Raw genomic sequence first — 17,963 nt, 5'->3', positions numbered from 1 at the left:
CCCATTAAGCAAGACCCTTATTTTTTTTCCAAACCTATTTCAAAGTTTCTTCAGTCATGCCATGAATTTGAAAGACGCATTTCTTCTTAAATTGTAGAAGAACCTCTGTCACTTTTTTTCCCCATTAATTATTTAGAATTTCTTAAACAACAAAAGGATTTCTGTCAGCTCTTCTCATTCATTACCTGCGATGTGACAGCTCATTAATTCCAAAACTGCTTTATATGATTGTAAGGGGCACAGAGAGGCAGGTAGCAAAAAAAATTCTGCTGCATTGAGTAAAGAGCGCACTGCGCTGCCAGGAACAGCTAAGAAATAAAATCTTTGAGACAAAAGTTAATTAGTAACTTAGCTGCAACTTAAACAGAATTACTAATCATTTTCAGTGTGAAACACTGGAAAAAAAAATCGATCCAAGATCAACAAGTGCTCAAGAGAGTTAGTAATATGCCTTCAAAATGCAATCGATATGCTTCGAACTTCTTCCTCGATATTTCGATTGCATTTTTCAGAGGAAGAAATATGGCAGAAAGTTATTTCTGTTTGCATGAAAGAAGTTCAAATTTCACTTTCAGCTACACAGGCTAACATGCCAATTCCCACAGCAGCAGTTTAATGGTAGTGAGCCAAGGTACTACAGACTCTCCCCTGACCATAGCGAACACTGCATATCGATTGCTTTGCTGATTAACTCCTCATTGCTTTATTTTTCCTAAAGGCTTCTGTGTTCCCTTGCAAATCACAGAGGTTAGGCTAAGTAAAATTTTCTGGGAATAATATCCCTTGCCATTTTCCCCTCCTTGAGACCAGAAGTCTATACTTAGGGTATCACCCATTTAGAATCACAGAATCATAGAATCATAGAATCAACCAGGTTGGAAGAGACCTCCAAGATCATCCAGTCCAACCTAGCACCCAGCCCTAGCCAGTCAACTAGACCATGGCACCGAGTGCCTCATCCAGGATTTTCTTGAACACCTCCAAGGATGGTGACTCCACCACCTCCCTGGGCAGCCCATTCCAATGGAAAATCACTCTCTCTGTGAAGTACTGAGATTAGCAGAAAATTTCAACTTTTTTTTTCTGTGAGAAAGGCAAAAGACCTTTTACATTTCCTGTATTTAATTGTACATTCAAAAACTGATGCAGTGGAGAGGAGCAAACTGACAGCCTTAAATGTAAGCTCCTATTTACAGAAAAAGAAATGTTTGGGCAATAAATAGTGGCCACGTAAAATCCCACAAATCAGCCTGTAACTCATTTGGAGGGTGGAGCCTGCTCTTCCAATGACACATACCAGCCTCAGGCTTCTCTCTAAGATTGTCACCAGGGCTGGCAATTAGCACTTGTTGGGATGGCTGTCTCATGAGGAGGATGACTATCTGCTGAGGGCAGGGACCATCCCATCCTGCAGAGCCACCAACGCGCCATCTGTCAGTCACTGGCGAGGGGTGTGGGGAAAGGACCTGCAGCTCATTACTGGAGTACTCAGCCCTCCAGTTCCCACTTGCTACACTTCCAAAATAGCATCGATCATGCCGAAAGGCTGCACGCAAAGCTGCGAATCCGCCTGTCCACCCGGGGAGAGCAACACCACCAGGGACCTCAGCCTCTCCACTTCCCCGCTGCTGCAGCAAACAGAAAGGCAGTTGTGCCAGTTCTCCCATTACATGCCTTTGATAATAAGTAGTTTCTGCCTCACCTAGAGACTGATCCCCTCTGTGTCTATTCTACTCTGCTGAGACAGGCCAAGCTCTCAGGAAGAGCACAGGTTAACAAAGTAAAACCTTTTTCAGGATTTCTGATGACTCTGCAGATAAAATAATCGATGATGCCAGGTATTATAGACTGTAATACATAGAAACACCTGGAGACACACTTAATTAGATGCTGGCTAAAAATACCCCAAAAATGCTTTTTAATGAGTGTAATGCTCTTAAAGCACAGGACACAGTCTCAAGTTGTGCCAGAGGAGCATAGGCTGGATGTTAGGAGGAAGTTCTTCACAGAGAGAGTGATTGGCATTGGAATGGGCTGCCCAGGGAGGTGGTGGAGGCACCGTCCCTGGAGGTGTTCAAGAAAAGACTGGCTGAGGCATTTAGTGCCATGGTCTAGATGACTGGCTAGGGCTGGGTGCTAGGTTGGACTGGATGATCTTGGAGGTCTCTTCCAATCTGGTTGATTCTATGATTCTATGAAAATAAGAGCAAATTTAAGAAAACTCTTGTCTCCTGAACATAAATGTACTCAGCTTTTCACTAAAAGTGGCATATTCCTCACCCTTCTAGTAGTCATCTAACAAAAAAGGTGTGGAGAGAAGATATAAGTTGACAATAAGAATAACAAAACCTCTAAAAACCAGAGTGATATAAACCATCAAGTGACTATGATGAAAAACTTGCTTAAGACAAGAGACTGCTCAAGAGGTGAAGTCATTCTCTTGGCTTACCAATGCAAAGTTTGTTAGGCTACTGCCAAAATCCAGACTAGCATGGTGCTGTGGCAGTAAATTCATGAATGCATTTGTTTGTTTTTGTAAGCCTAAACTTGTGGGAAGTTCATTCAGCAACAGAAAAGCTGCACTGAAAATATTTCCTGACAGCTAATTGAAAAAAGCAACTGCTAAATCACAAAATGTCAGCTAATTAACAGAAATTAACGCAGCCAGCCTAAAGTTAGTCAGTTCTACTCTCTAAAACTTTGTATCTCTGGAGAGGAAAATGTTATATACCAGTTAAGCTTTTTTCTCTGGGTGACACTCAAGGCTCTTCAAAATGACAGGCTTCAGCTCTGCTGAAAAAGCCAGATGCAGGAGCTGAAGTGTGAGTTAAAGTTCTCTCTTTGCAGGCATGTAAATTAATTAGTTAAGCTGCCCTCACACCAGAGGTGATCTTTCCCTCAATGTAAATCTGTACCCTGCATGAACTCGCCTTCCTGCTCCACTGGCCTGACCCTAGCCTGGTTTTTCAGGTTTCAGTTATCAAGAGGGCAAAATGTCTGCAAAATATCTTCTGCCTCTACAGAAAAAAACCTCCAGGACAACACATTAAAGAAACCTGACAAATTGCTGCCATTTCAAAATCGTTCCCAGACGCAAATGGGGTGGACCAAAGAGGTTGTCCAGCAGACAGCTCATCAAATACTGTTTCCATCAGGACACTGTATCACACCAGCACTTAAGGGCCCCTCTAACCAAGGCAATTTTGATTCAAACATTAACAAAATTCTCAGTAAAACCCTTAAACAGCTGGAAGTTACAGCGAAAAGTAACTGGGGCGGGAGGTTGGGACGTTTGCAGAACAAAGATACAAAAGCTAATTCACAGCTGGTATCTCTGGAAATGTGAAAAGCAGATGTGCAAGGCACAGGAGAGCCTGCCAGCATAGAAGCTGTAATTCAGAACCAGTGAAGTTCTATTTGTCTAGACACCTGCAGATGGAATGGTAGGGGGAAAAAAAAGGCAGAAAAAAGGTGATATAGATGAATGACAGACTGTCTCAATATGTGCTTGTCAAGATCTGTCATCAAAAACCCAATAAGAAGTGAATCTCTCTGGAGACACTCAAGGTCAGGCTTGTTGGGGCTCCAAGCAGCCTGATCTAATTTAGGATGCTCCTGCTTACTGCAGTGGGCTCAGACGAGATAACCTCTAAAGGTCCCATCCAAGCCAGTGCTTTCTGTGATCCTATGAAGTGGTGAGGACCAGAATTAAAGCTTTCCCAGAGGAGGTAAGGAACGGCTGCCTTGTCAGCATGTGCTTTCTTAAATGCTGAACGCCTTCTCCAGTCTGTGTGTTGTGTCTGCTATCCAGACACAAGGGATACAGACACGGTACTCCTCACCCATGTGCTGAGACAGCTACTACTTCATCTGCCCTTCTGGTTAGATATTATTGCTTATATAGTATCAACATGGCCTAAGCAGAGGATATAACCTCCCAAAGCTGGGATATGGCCATGAAAGAAGTTGAATTGTGACTCTCTGACCAGCCACATAAAGGGTTGATCTATTCACCAGGGGTGGAACATCTTAAATGGAATGTGATGACTTGTTTAATGGGGTCTGGTGGCATCAGACAGCAAAAATAATATGAACTTTATATACCACTTTCACAGTGAAATCCTACACTTCACTGCTGTTCTCCTACAACCTACAAACAATTCCACTACAGTTTTTGTCATAAAATAAACCACTCTCTGCCAGGAACCTGCATTGGCTTTAATGCTTATAACTTTCCTGAACAATGTCAGCCTGTGCACAAATAGATATTAGTTACCTGGAAACCTCTTTGCTAGAGTAACAACATTCACACATCCCTTACAATGCTTAGTTCAGCAAGATGAAGCAGGATAAGACCTCCTGAAATTCCCATTTCTTACATCAGAAACACATTTTTGGAGAAAAGCACACAAAAAATATCTCCTCCTGCAGAGTATAACATATTCAGTAATGTAACAGATATTTCAAGACACAAGCCAGACAATTTCCATTTCTTCTGCAGGGTGGCACTTGGTGCCATGGTCTAGCCTAGAGCTCTGTGGTAAAGGGTTGGACCTGATGATCTGTGAGGTCTCTTCCTACCTTGGTGATACTGTGATACTGTGATCTATTTCACCAGATTTGGCCCATACACACTAACACTACCTCTCCTACAGGACTAAGAGATGCTCTTTCATATTCATAGTTATTTGCAAGTACACAGAGATTTCCAGAGCAGTGGACCTGCTCAGTGACCTAGGTCAACACTAGATGTTAAGGTACAACATCTGGAATGTTAGATGGGAACATTTACTTTTATTTTCACTTGAAGACATGGAGGAGCTGTCTACTGTGAAAGTACTGGCAAAACCACAGCATCAGTCTAGCAGACATCACTGCTGGTGACAAAAACAATTTTGCCTTGAGACAGTCACTCTTCCTATGAACTGGACTTTGACACTTGGCTGAAGAAGGAATAGCTCTTGCATTTCTTTTTAGAATACTGTGAGGACTGACATCCTGAATTAAAAGTACACTATTGAGTCTCATTAAAAAAACTCGAGACTTCCAAAACAATTATTAACTCAGCTGGAGAGAGTAGCTTACAGGGATCTTACTTCAACAAGTATAACAAGACAATCGGCTGTATTTAACGTCAGTTACAGAGCCTTGAAAGAGAATCTTCTTCCACAGCATTTCTTGTCAAGAGGAAGTACTCAGCCTACCCAGTTCTTAAGAGGAGCTGCCACACTACTGTCATTAGCATTGCAAAGTGCTGAAGATGTCCTATTTGCTTGTTTATTTTTGTCTCTGTGATAACTGATTGATGCAAAAAAAAAGCAAGCTGAGACGGCTATGTCTCATCTGAGGAGTGTGCATAATGAGGTTTCCAGGTAAAAGCCTCTCCCTTCCCCCAGCCAGAAAGGCCAGTTTTGCTTCAGAAAACTTTAGAAAAGAGAATCTGGTTGAGTTACTGGAGACAGAAAAAATGATCAAAGGGAGCCTGAGAGCTGAGGCATACCCCTGCTGTTAGTGACTAATGGGTTTATTTCTTCTGCCAATGCACAAACGAGCTGCGATGCCTATTGTAAGAGTCTCTGGAATTCGGCCCAAGTAAGAGAAATAAAAGATTATAAAGGAGAGCTCATTGAGGGATGAATGGAACTTTAAAGTCAAATACACTGAATTACTATCTCTGCCTACTTCAGAGACACTAATTCGTGGCTGAATTCTTACAAGGAAATACTTCCCTGAAGCGCATGATATTATTGAGCTCTATGTCAGATAACTGTTACAAAGCTAATGCATCATAGCTCACAGATATAAAGAACTGGCAAAAAAAGAGAAAAGGTACCTAAGTTTGGGGGGTTTGCGTTTGTTTGATTGTTTTAACACAAACAGTGAGTTAGCTGTAGCAAACTAGATGCCTTTTCTTACTAATCTTTTATTTGGCAACTGTGGTAAACAAGGGGGCAGCTGCTTACTTCACTTACCTAAGTGAAACCTGAAAGACAAATTTACTTAAACACTTCTTGTAAGAAAGTGTGTTGATGATATTGATATGATCCACCTTTCCTTATTTCTTTTATAATGTGCTTATTTGGGAACTTCTTCTTTCAATCATAAAAAAAAAAACCCACCCAAAACAACAGAAACCCAACTCACAAACAAACAAAACCCAGCAAAAAAAAAACACAAACAAACAACTTTCACTCTGGCCAGTTCTGAGAAATAAATAATTGAGAGTGTACTTTAAATACAGATTATTACTGACACAAACACTCTTGATGGCTGATTAGTAAAGTCAATGGCTTCCAGCCACATTCAAGCTAGAAAGCTATGCATAATGGTCTGCTATACCATTTGAGAATTAATGATGACACCAGATAATTTCAACACTGTATTGCCAAAACACAGGAAGGAAGGAAAGCTTCTTCATTTGGAGTTGAATGCTCCCTACAGTCTCTGCAAATCTAAATATTAGAAGAGTGTATTGAAGAAAGTCTTAAGAGGCTTGAAATCTTAAAGATGTCACTGACAGAATGGGTGACTAAAAGGTCCAGAAATACTACTACTACACCAATTATTCTATGCTATGCTTTATCATGCTTTATTCTATGAGGTTTTTTAAACATTGAAACAATAAACAAAAGTGATAAACTCTGAAAAGAAATATAAGACTTGTAGGTTAGCTTTAGCAGTAATGCAGGGAAGGATCTGCACATCTTTTGGCAGCTGCTCTCTAACAGAAAAGAAGTAGTTTTCCATGGGCATTGCTTTTACAGTTCGTTACAACTTTGAGATGTTGGCAACCTCAGTGCATCAGGCTGTATTCATAGTGTCCTTCAATCAATACATCTTAAGGTAAGTGCAGAGCCAACCATTACTCCATTAAATTCCCAGGACACCAGAGCAGCCTGCTAAAAGAAACTCCTTTAGGCAATCTCAGAAAGTAACTTCTCTTCCTTTTCAGTAAGTAAAAAGAAGAGTACAGTCCCCGGGAATGTCAAACTTGTATGATTTTGCTTTTGACAAACTGCAAATAAAACTTTGCCCAGAAGTGACTACAAGCCAATCACTTTCCAAAGTCCAAAGTTGCCTCCTACTTCCATTGCTGGACTTAAATACAGAAATTCTTCCCCTCTACTGACTAACAGTAGTGTATGTCACTTGTGATGCAGTGAAAGTCATCTGTGTTGAGCAGTTCCAAAGTTTGTAACTAGGCTGTCTGAAAGTTTGAGATGATCATAGTAGGAACCTCAACAGCATTCTGTGATTCTGTGATCAGTCTCCAAAACACTGCCAAGGTAAAGATCTTGAGTACATCAAGAAATTAATTTCTTTGTTCATGAGGCTGAAATAACGAATCTCACTACCCTAGCAAACCACAGAGTCACAGAACATTAGGGTTTGAAAGGGACCTTGAAAGACCATTTAGTCCAAGTCCCCTGCCAGAGGAACATCCCCTAGAGTAGGTCACATAGGAATGCATCCAGGCATGTTTTGAATGCCACCAGAGAAGGAGACTCCACAGCCTCTCTGGACAGCCTGTTCCAGTGATCGGTCACACTCACAGTGAAAAAGCTTTTCCTTATGTTCACTTGGAACCACCTATGCTCCAGGTTGTGCCCACTGAAGAAAAGTTTGGAAAACAGAAGAATATACTCAAAATAGCTCTTTGGCAGTATCTGGACCCAAAGACATTTACCAACCTTCAGGCTGACACCTGACACGCAAGATAAAGACTGCTGTGTAATTGCTTAAAAATACTTTTTACAGGCATATGAAACCTCTTTAGGAACAGCCTATTACTAAAGAGAATTATAACTACCCTCATAGCTTCTAAATGAGAAAGAAGATAAAAGTTGTGCATTGATCTTCACAGTAAACTCTGAAGAAGTGTTTAGCTCCTGCTGATAGCAAAGATTACGATCAGGGAGTTCTGTGAAAAGAAAGTAAGGAATAGTCGACTCTGAAAATATTTCAGTTCAAGCAGCTTTAAATAACATCAAACTTGCAAATTAAGATATTTATGCAGTTTAATATTAGTTGTAATCTCTATCTCAGTTGTAATTCTATCCATATTTGAATATCTACTTCAACCATTTGTGGATTTTGCTTTTCTTGTGATAAGAAACACCTGTGATCAGATATCAATAAGTTCCCCTTTACCAGCTCTACCTCTGCCCTTCTCCAAATAATGACCTTTTCCAAAAATCTTATCTTGGTATTTGGGAAACACTGTAGCTCTCAGCTTCTGTGCTTCTAAAGAGGTGTGCATCAACTTCTAAGATCACTGCACTGCCCTTTTCTCAAGTATTCAATTACCCTTCATTTTCTATCCACAGAAGTAATTTGATTCTCATCTTCACTGTAAGAAGGACCAAAACATCTTCTTCAAAGTTTTCTCAATGTTACAAAGATTGTTACATGCCCCAAATGTGGGGTTTTTTTTTCCCTATGAGACCAGTCAATATATGTAATAATTCTGTTTAATAATAAAGACATAGATTTTATCCTTCTTTCAAGGTCTTTCTCTAACATTAATTTATTTTATGGTTTAGCTATCAGCAGAAATGCTATGCTCAAAAATATGTGTTGATCTATTGCCAAGATTTAATCAAGCTCTAGTACCAGTCACTGTGTAGCTTATTAATCAAGCTGCAAAACGATTTATACTTTATATCCCTGCTTGGGTGTGCAGCTGTGTCAGTTTATAAATGTAGGTCCCAGGATATTCAAATTGGTGGAAAGTTAAGCAACTCATTTAGCAGAAATTCTCAAATTTGGTGTAGGTAATTTTCTGTGTGTTGTAGTAACTCTCCATCTATTTATCAGCAAGTCAGCAGCCATGTCTCACGCTGATGCTATTGAGCTTCCTCTAAGAGAAGCCTGCTCTGCGTGTCCTTAGAAATATCATTTCATGCAGTTTCTGCAACAACAGATTAATAACTTTGACTAAAACTTTAAGTTTTCAAATGAAATATTATCTTCTCTGCTAAACTATAGAAGTTCTATACAATTTTTGTCATGCCAACAGCCAGTGCCTTTTGACATTCGATGAAACACCCTTAGGTGAGGCTCTGTGATGGTCAATCTTGAAATGATATTGTTACTGCTTAGGAAGTAATACATTCATTTGGCCACCACTGAGGTGAAAGATACACTGAAATTCCTTTCATGTTATTTAATTTATAGGTACACTGTATCCAAATTCTACATTGCTATATGAAGCAGAACTGAGTAATTTTAAAAAGAAAGATAACTTTTTTTCCCCCCCTAAGTTTCCCCCATTGCATTAGCAAGCAGCACTTGGTTGTGTTAACAGAGAGTGACATCACCTTGTCTCTGGCAGAAAGTCAGATTAAGATACATCAGCCTTATCTTCAGGTTCTCCTCCTGCCATTTGTTCTTCCCCATCATCAGTTCATAGCCACATTCAGCCATCAATAAACTATTTGTGCATCTGTGCTATGAATTGGGCAGCTAAAATAACCAGGGCTTAAAGTGAGCCATCAAATAAAAAGAAATCTCTCAAAAGGAAAGTGATTAATAAGTGATAGTACTGAGAGGGCCAAATGAGGAGAGGCATGCTAGGTCCCCAAGTCCTAGCACAGGGGACATTTTGGTCACTGAAGGCAAATGCACTACAATTTGAGAGAGTGATTTGCCATTGGAATGGGCTGCCCAGGGAGGTGATTGAGCTGCTGTCCCTGGAGGTGTTCAAGAAAAGACTGGATGAGGCACTTAGTGCCATGGTGTAGTTGACTGGCTAGGGCTGGGTGCTAGGTTGGACTGGATGATCTTGGAGGTCTCTTGCAACCTGGTTGATTCTATGATTCATTGATTCTATGAATTTTGGTGATGAATTCTGCAGTTTCACAACATAGAGTAGTTTCCTCTCTGCACCTTGCCCCACAAAATACCTACAGTAGCATACATCATTTCCCAACAAGCCTTTGAACAACACCAAAGGAGGCTAAACCAAAACCAGTGATCTCACATTAAAGGTCTTTGTCTCCCACCAGTAACTGCTGAAAATATCCAATTTCCACCTTACACCATTTTCCCACAAGATGCAAGCAATAATGAATGCTCTCCATCTACACATACATGTAAAACGTTCCAAAGACAGTTTTATAGCTGATAGCCTGATGAGTAGCCTTTCTCATTAAAATGCAATTTAGTTTTTTCATGGTAAAAAAATGAAGCTTCTACAGTTTTATGTTCAAAATGAAACTTACCAGTTAAAAATCTTATTAACAAAGATTTATTTCTCAGCTAGGATGAAAGCATAAAATGAGACCTGTAAGGGCTACAGTCTATGCCAAATTTTTGAACTCCTGGAGACATTCTGAATTTGTAAAAGGCAAAAAATGGACTTTATTTAAGCTCTCAGGAACACATCTGGCTTTAGTGAACACTCAGGAAGATTACTGTGACCATTGGTTTTAATCTAAGAGTTAAAAAAGGAAGATATGATTTTTTGGTGATACTCAGGTTATTTGATTAGCAATGATGTGCAAAGCCAGATCTTATTCATCTTAGAGGACAATATGATAGCAATTGCTTATGCATAATTTTTGTTGTCAGATGGCAACTACCTCCTAAAATATCATGTAAAGTAGTATAAAAATACTCAGAAAATCAGTTTAAGAAGTAAGTAAAATCAGAAGATTGGTTGTTGGGCTTTCCTGAAGGCAGGGTTTTTTTTTTTTAATCACAGTATACTCCTGATTTTGCCAGACCAGGTTAAAGTAAATCACATTGATAATTGCTTTGATTTTTAGCAATAAAAAGTTCTACTTGACTTCTTGATGCCTACTTCACAACCTTCTGTGACAAATTAATTTTAGACAGATAATAAGCATTAATTGGGCCATATTTAATCACACTTTCATCTAATAAGGCAATATAGACAAGCCTTATTATCTCAATCTTTACTCGTCTTCAATTCTAAGTGTCCTATAAATATCTACTATCCAGTTTACATTGACATAGGGTCAATTTTACAAGCTGTGTGGAATTACATACAAGAGAATAACACAGATTCTGATTTTGAAGCAAAACTCAAATTTTTGGACTGTCTTCTGATTTTTTCCCACTTCAATTTCTATCTTTGAAAGTTCAGCCTGGAAAATAGGCTCAGGTATTATGTCCGGTACAAAAGATTTGAAACTGAAGTTTAAATAACTGTCCTAGTGATTAAGGATGAGTGCAATCAGCCCTTTCCCTGATGGGAGCACTACGACTCTTTCATTTAACACAGCAAGACACTTTTTCCCCCCCTTGCCTTATCTTGCCTTGCCTTTCTTTTCCTTGTCTTGTCTTGCCTTTCCTTGCCTTGCCTTTCATGGAATCATGAAATCATAGAACCAATCAGGGTTGGAAGGGATCACAAGGATCATCTAGTTCCATGGCCATGGCCAGGGACACCCTACCCTAGATCAGGCTGGCCACAGCCTCATCCAGCCTGGCCTTAAACACCGCCAGGAATGGGACCTCAAACACCTCCTTGGGTAACTCATTCCAGGCTCTCATCACTCTCATGATGAACAATTTCCTCCTCACAACCAGTCTGAATTTCCCCACCTCCAGTTTTGCTCCATTCCTCCTAGTCCTGTCACTCCCTGGCAGCCTAGAAAGTCCCTCACCAGATTTTTTGCAGGCCCCCTTCAGATCCTGAAAGGCCACAGGAAGGTCACCTCAGTGCCTCCTCTTCTCCAGACTCAACAGCCCCAACTCCTTCAGTCTGTCCTCACAGCAGAGCTGCTCCAGCCCTCTGATCATCCCAGTGGTCCTTCTCTGGACATGCTCCAGCATCTCCACATCCCTCTTGTAATAGGGACTCCAGAATTGGATGCAGTACTCCAGGTGGGGTCTCAGCAGAGCAGAGTAGAGGGGGAGAATCACCTCCCTCACCCTGCTGGCCACACTTCTGATGCAGCCCAGGCTCTGGTTGGCTTTCTGGGCTGCAAGTGCACACTGCTGGCTCATGTTGAGCTTCTCATCCAGCAGCACCCCAAGTCTCTCTCCTCAGGGCTGCTCTCCAGCCACTCACTGCCCAGCCTGGATTTGTGCTTGGAATTGCCTCGACCCAATTGCAGGACCTTTGCTCTTAGTTCAGTCCATTACATATACAGCCAGTGATCCCCCAAACAGCAATGAATATGAATCATTTTCAGAACGTGCCAAGACCATACTGTCAACATAAATAGCAGGTGTGCATAGAGGAATGAGCTCATTTGGGGGAATGATACAACACAAAACATTGTCCCAAAGTTTTAACATTCCAAATGAGTTTACAAAAAAAAAGGAAAAAAAAATCAAAAATAATCATGCCTCAAAATGTTAATTTCCCTGAGTAGCACTCAGAACGCATTAAAAATGTTCGGGTTATTAATATTAATTAAACAATTAATACTACTATAATTAATTAATTACACAGTGCCTGGAGTCCTGGAAAAGGATCTTTATGTGTCTGAATAATAAGAAGATGATATTCTACTCTTGCAGTGCAGAAGGAATTTTAAAAGATTGCAACTTTTTGAATATTCTTAGCGCTTTGATTCTTCTGCAGAGTTAGTTTTTAACATGCATTTGGTTTTTGCAGCCACAGGATGGCATTCACTGCTGTGCAGAAGGTCAATGAAATGTAAGCTGAGCCTAGGAAGAATATTTTCCATCTGCGAAAGGGAACATTTAATCAAAAATGATTAGTGTAATTTTACTGCTTTCTACTGATGACAACCATTTATTCAAGAATGTAGTATCAAAACCCTGCCATTCATGGGCTTTAAGGTTCATGTCCTTACTGTATGGACACCAAGGAGCTCAACAAATACTTATCTTGCCTGACTTTGGTAAGCTGAGACCCTTTCAAAACACAGACCAGCAATTACAGCTTGCTGGTATCACCAGCAACTGTGTAAAGCAGTTGGGTTTCACTTCCATGGTTTATGGAGTCACAGAAACTCTTTAATGGATTTATACAGGCTCATAATTTACTGTTTATTTTCCCATTAGGGCAGTATAAGGAGTGGGTGTTGACACATGGCATATCAAAGGGAGGACAGTTGGACTGAATGCATGGCCAAGGTGACCTATAATTGGATTGCAAATGTCAAAGAGTGTGGTTGAAAAGCCAGGTACATCAACCCACACATACTTTTCCCTGTTGTGAAATGAAAGTTAAGAGCAGGGAAAATCAGCTACAAGTAGTTAGGATTTATAGAGTTGGGGTTGAAGTCAGTGGTAAGCAGTATCCAATTAATTTGAGTAGAGATGTCTAATGCCACTAGTAAAGCTACTGGATTTAGAGTGATGAGCAAGAATGTCAGACTGAGAGACAAGATGGTAATGCTATTAACCTTTTTGAGATTGTCCCATTGATAATGTCACCTGGGGGACAATAAAACACTGAATAAGAAAATATGCCCAAACTGGTAGTGAATGATTGATATGTGGGAGAAGAATAACTTTTCTGATTTCAGTTTACGGGCCTCCAATTAGCCCTCACTAGATGAAGGGAGCAGAAGAGGGGAAGCAGAAGGAGTCCCTCTAATGAGTTGCTTTGTTGGTTTGTAGAAGAAGAGATTGAACAAGGAAAGTTTTAGTTGGTGTTCTGCTTTTGAGATTGTCTCAGGAGATGTAAAAGGGGTTGGGTACTTTGTTGGAAGTAGCTGTGAGAAAGCTCCTGATTTATGGGAGCTCTTAAACAGCAGCGAGTGCATCCTGTCAGGATCAGTACAGGGAGATCAGGCACGTCAGCCCCATGCACTAATCCCCATGGTTAGATGCTGGGGCCAGAACCCCAGGTGCTTGTTCACGATGTGCAGCCCTAGTTGGCAACATCTACAGATGCTACTGCTGCTTCCTCTGACCAACTATATAAAAACACTTGTTCTGCAAAAGTGCATCCAGTTTCAGAAAGGGGGATAAGAAAAGCAGGTCTAATCCACGGATTACTGCTCTGACAAAATGTCTAAGTCTCATTTGCAGGCTCAGCGAGGCAAAGGTAGTTTGTCAATCAAATGAAGTTTAAGACACATTTCCTGTTTTGCCACCGTATGTCTGGCAAATGTGTGCTCAACAACCTTGAGAAAATGGAGCATGGATGTGTGGTTCATTCAATTACTACTGTTTAGGCATCCAACGTCCAGAGTAGCTCTCACAGAAACTGGAGTGAGTTTCAAGTTAGAAGTCCTGAGGTTACTCTCAGTCCATACTCCAGCATAGAGGAGAGGGAAGTGACACCAAATTAGCCTTGCAAGAACTGAACAAGGTACTGAAAATGCAGCCCACGGCTCCAAGTAGGGTCATTTGCTCTGTCAAGAAGCAGGATAAATGACTGCCTCATGCTGAGCACTACGCTGCAGCAGCAGGGATTTCTTTCAGGAGCTCAGCAGCTTTTTGGAAGTTGGACATCATATCACTGGTGTGATCCATCACCAGGCACCCTCCTAGCACTGCAGAAAAACAAAATCTGCCAAACACTTTTAAACATCTTCTTATTAGGAATGCCACAGCTTTCAGCTGATACTTTCACACTGAGAGTCGGATATTATGAGGATTAAATGCCAGAAGGGAAGGCATTTAAAGCAAATATTATTTCACTTTTTAAAATGCTGTTCCCTGGCTGAGGTGCTACAGTTAAGATTGCACTCAGGAGGTATCCAGCAGTTTGCTACAAAAAATAGAGAAGCATCCTTAACTGCATACATACTTGGTAAATGCCAATTGAAATAAAAAAGACAAAACTTGGACTTTACTATTAAATTTAATTCCACAAATACGGTCAAAGCTACACAGAGACAGTTCAAGCAGGTCCATCTGAACAACAGAGCTTTGGTGAGGAGGATAAGGACTATATGAAAAGGAACCTCGTGCATCATTTAATATTTTCATTCCTGCTGCTATACATTAGGGTCTTGCTGAGGCCAAGCTAATGCACTTGTCTGCCTGCCTGCTGCATCGCTTTCAGTTAACAGAGGCCACGTCATTTTGGCATACTTTGATGTATCACATAATAAAGCATCATCTCTGCTTAGCTAAAGTATGTATTCTAAAACTTATCACAGAATCACAGAACTTTAGAGGTTGGAAGGGACCTCCAGAGATCACCGAGTCCAACCTCCCTGCCAAGCAGGATTCCCTAGGGTAGTCTGCACAGGAATGCCTCCAGGCAGGTTTTGTATGTCTCCAGAAAAGGAGACTCCATAACCCCTCTGGGCAGCCTGTTCCAGTGCTCTGTCACCCCCACTGTAAAGAAGTTTCTCCTCATGATGAGGTGAAACCTTCTACATTCCAGTTTGTATCTGTCGCTCCTTGTCTTGTTGCTGCTGACAGTGGAAAGAGATTGACCCCATCCATTTGACACCCACCCCTCAGATATTTGTATACCTTGATCAGATCTCCTCTAAGTCTTCTCTCTTCCAGACTAAACAGCCCCAGGTTTCTCAGTCTTTCACTGTAGGGGAGATGCTCAAGTCCCCCAGTCACCCTTGTGGCTCTCTGCTGGACTCTTTCCAGCCCGTCCCTGTCTCTCCTGGGGAACAGAGTGAACTGGGGAGTCCAAAACTGGACACAGTATTCCAGGTGTGGTCTCACTAGGGCAGAGTAGAGGGGGAGACTTTGCAGATTATTTTTGAGTGTTCTTTTAAAACTTGTTCTTATTTTTATTTAACGTGTGGCAATATAAACCTTCGTGTTTAAATTCTGTCTTGCAAAGTGTTAACCCCCATGGGGGAGGTCTGAACCTGACCCCAGGTCCTCCTGACTCCTTCCTAGGGGTGGTCTGAACCTGACCCCAGATGTAGTGGTTAGCCCACTGTCCAGCTCCCTGTAAAAACAGAGGAACATCCTGTTTCTTTCTTCTTTTTGCCCTTCCTGCCTGCCAGCAGCATCCTTGTTCCTACTGCTCCTGTTTCTTCCACGTGGCCATCCTACCACATGGTGGACAACTCCTTCCTCTATCTACCTCCATCCATTGCCATCAATCTGCTTGTATATATATTTTTTTGTCTTGCTACCCTTCCCTATACCTCTTTGCAACTCCCTTACCTTAAATACCTTTTATTTATTGTTGAAGTTTTTCTTTTAACTTCCAAATCAGAGCAAGACTATTCTTTGGGTGTTTTACCCTATTCCTCTCTACATCTAGAATAGAATAGAATAGAATAGAATAGAATAGAATAGAATAGAATAGAACAGAATAGAATCAACCAGGTTGGAAGAGACCTCAAAGATCATCCAGTCCAACCTATCCCCCAGCCTTTCTTTCCCAAATGGGGGGAGAGGGGAAGGCATCCTATTATCATATTGGTTCTGTTAGCTATATTTTGAGTCTCTGGGAAGCTTAAACTAGAACCAATACATCCATGCTTTTTATTTTTTTCCCCCAATTGAGTCTTTAAAACAGCTCTTTGGCCTCGAGGGTTATGAACACATCTTTATTTATACAGCATCTTAAAAATTGGATGGGAGAACACTGGAAGGAAACAAGATTCACAGGGAACCCCATATACATTTCAGTCTGTGACAGAAAGTATTAAGCTATTTGTTGGCATCTGGATTAAAGATAACATGCTGGTCTTCAGAAAAGCCAAAGCCATAAAGTGACAGACTGCTATTAGCAATATTTGCATTTTTTACTTTCCCATGGAATGTCAGAAAAGAGAATGAGTTAATTTTTATTCTGATACTTCTGCTCTCAGTCATTCATGTTAATCCTTGCCTTTGAATATTCCTTGCCAAAGAAAGTATTGTTTTTTGCCAAAACATAAAATGTACTCTAGAACTGCTATGATAACATTTTCAACGTCTCCGTATCATGAGAGATTAACAAACAGCAATATTACATTTCAGAATGAGGAGATTAATATGTTTCCTGACAACCAAAATTTGTTAGGCTGGGAAAAGAAAATTGCTGCTTTTGAGGGCAGATTTCATAATACTTGATGCTTCAGGGTCTTTGTACTTTTCTGTTTAAGTCATATCTTCATAAAAAGCAAAATAATTGTTTGGTCTCTGATTACCATCAAGCAGGAGTCAGATAAGAAAAGCATTAGGACTCTTATGTTCCATGATAACATAGTTAGAAAGGAAAAAAAGGTGTCAAATATGCTTATTAAACTGATTCTCAAGCTGATTAGAGGTTTCCTTATCTCTAGGTGTCGAGAAAATACTTTAATTTGTGTCATGTTACAAATTACACTGAACACTCTGATCTTATTTCAGTACATTTCACATAATGCTGCACTTTTGTCACAACAAATCACTTAAAAAATAAAATACAATAAACAACATTTTTTCAGACATTCTGTATGACATTTTCCTACCCTTTCCAGTATGTCTTTTTGCTCAAACTGAATGTGGCAGAGGGATAGGGTGGAAATCTGGGAATATGAATGATCAGATAAAGAGGACAAGTACATAATATTGAAATATATTAAAGGCTATGGTAAGAAGACTGTAAGGGATGTGATGAGCCTTGAAGAAAATGTGTATTCAAAGGGGATACAGTCTCAAGTTGTGCCAGGGGAGGTATAGGCTGGATGTTAGGAGGAAGCTCTTGCCAGAGAGAATGATTTGCCATTGGAATGGGCTGCCCAGGGAGGTGGTGGAGTCACCGTCTCTGGAGGTGTTCAAGAAAAGACTGGATGAGGCACTTAGTGCCATGGTCCAGTTGACTGGACAGGGCTGGGTGCTAGGTTGGATTGGATGATCTTGGAGGTCTCTTCCAACCTGGCTGATTCTGTAAGAGGCTGCATGAATTTGTGGGGCAAGTTTTGGGGAATGAAGAGTTTTCAGTACATCACATATACTGGAAATTATGAGGCCCTGGACAATACGAGCGTTAATAAGGTGAAGACAAAAGTTAACTAAAAAGTCAGAGAAAGCAGCACTGATAAAACCCAGGTGATGTTACTCTACAATGACAGTATGGCTCAGGGGATTAGACCTCAAGAATATAAATGATCTTC

At 40.7% G+C, this 17,963-nt stretch overlaps 1 protein-coding gene across 7 annotated transcripts in view; it reads right to left on the bottom strand.

Moving 5' to 3' along the window:
• Positions 1-17,963, bottom strand: part of FAT3 (FAT atypical cadherin 3) — a 486,301-nt gene that overhangs the window by 119,915 nt on the left and 348,423 nt on the right. The window lies entirely within an intron of this gene.

Source organism: Pogoniulus pusillus, chromosome 3, assembly GCF_015220805.1.
Source record: "Pogoniulus pusillus isolate bPogPus1 chromosome 3, bPogPus1.pri, whole genome shotgun sequence".
In the NCBI taxonomy this organism is placed as follows: Eukaryota; Metazoa; Chordata; class Aves; order Piciformes; family Lybiidae; genus Pogoniulus; species Pogoniulus pusillus.
Note: the sequence above shows the minus strand (reverse complement) of the source record. Positions and strands in the feature narration are given on the sequence as shown.